Source organism: Bos indicus x Bos taurus, chromosome 4, assembly GCF_003369695.1.
Source record: "Bos indicus x Bos taurus breed Angus x Brahman F1 hybrid chromosome 4, Bos_hybrid_MaternalHap_v2.0, whole genome shotgun sequence".
Classification (NCBI taxonomy): domain Eukaryota; kingdom Metazoa; phylum Chordata; class Mammalia; order Artiodactyla; family Bovidae; genus Bos; species Bos indicus x Bos taurus.
Genome location: NC_040079.1, coordinates 85,652,628 through 85,654,070, shown reverse-complemented (window position 1 = coordinate 85,654,070; position 1,443 = coordinate 85,652,628). Strand labels below are relative to the sequence as shown.

The 1,443-nt window shown below is 43.8% G+C and overlaps 1 non-coding gene across 1 annotated transcript; it reads left to right on the top strand.

The window, feature by feature from the left end:
* The first annotated feature begins 659 nt into the window (after positions 1-659).
* TRNAS-GGA lies at positions 660-732 on the top strand. The gene has a single exon. It is a non-coding gene; the product is annotated as a tRNA-Ser (tRNA).
* Positions 733-1,443: the final 711 nt, after the last annotated feature.

Below are 1,443 nucleotides of genomic sequence, written 5' to 3'. Positions count from 1 at the left end.
CGTATGGTAGTTTGACACAGCAGTTTCTTATGTTGCCAAATTATTTTCTAAAGTAGCAGGGCAAATGTGTATTTTGTCCACCAATTTATGAAGTTCCAGTTGTACTACATTCTCACCAACGCGTGGTGTGGCCAGTCTTTTAGCAACTTGTGCTTAGGGGAATGGTGAGAGTTACAGAAGCACCAAACTCACAGTTCTCTTCTGCAGGTCTGTTCTTCAAGGGTGATTCCGCTTGTCTGTGCCTATTTTCCCACCGTGCTTCATGAGCTCTTCCCGACATGGGGGTAATTTTGCTGTCAGCCAGGGATCTGGGCAGGTTTCACACACAGATATTGGACCTCATTCTTTCAGCTCTCTTGTTGCCAGAATTCTTAAAATTTCCAGCAGCTCTTCCAGCCCTGAACTCTGTTCTCTGGCATCTTCAGTTGCTGAGCTGAGGTTTTTCCATACCTCCATTTCCTCCTCCTGTAGCTGTGGTGGTTGAGGGGACTGTTTTTGTCTCTGTAATAAGGGCTTGAACCTTAACATTTTCCCACTGCTCTCTGACCCTCTACCCATTTTCCTCCATCTCAGTTACAGTTTAAGCTCTCCTCTAGCTTCTGTCAATTAAAAATTTTTTTCTAGTGAATTTAAATTGAGTATATATTCCCAGGGAGTCTTTCCTGGTGGCTCAGAGGTTAAAGCGTCTGCCTGGAATGCAGGAGACCCGGGTTCGATCCCTGGGTCGGGAAGATCCCCTGGAGAAGGAAATGGCAACCCACTCCAGTACTCTTGCCTGGAGAATCCCATGGACTGAGGAACCTGGTAGGTTACAGTTCATGGAGTCGCAAAGAGTCGGACATGACTGAGCAACTTCACTACTATACATTCCCAGAAAAGTCGCCATAATCAGGTTTGAAAGCAGTGTCCAGAACCCTGATAACTGATAGTGAAGGTAACTGAAATAAAGTATTGATTTAAATATCTAATCCACATTCTTGGAGTCATGTAGTTGAGAATGAAAGCCTGAAAGAACAGTTTCTTGACTCAAGCATGGTCCAAAGAAAAAGTAAAAATTTAGGCAAAATGTAACAGTGTACTTCTCTATTTTCCTTTCCGCTTCTTTCTTCTACTGCCCTGTGTACCTGTGGATGCTCGCTGAACCGGTGTCGAGGTCTGACTTTCCTCCTGTAATTTTTTCTTACCTCTACCCTGCTTTGATGAGAACTCCAGTTCTCCAGTACCGTTCCTCTCTGCTTAGCATTGAAGAGGTGTTTCTTCACGTTCCCAGAGGCATTTTCATTTTTAGCAGTGGATGTTTAGTATCTCAGATTATTAGTGGAGAACATTTGATGATGTAACAGAATATAGTAAATTGTTCAGTTCACATGGGGAGGTGTGTTTGGGGCCAACTTGTAGGATGGGGCTCTTACAGGAATGGGGAACTTTATGAATGATCAGAGA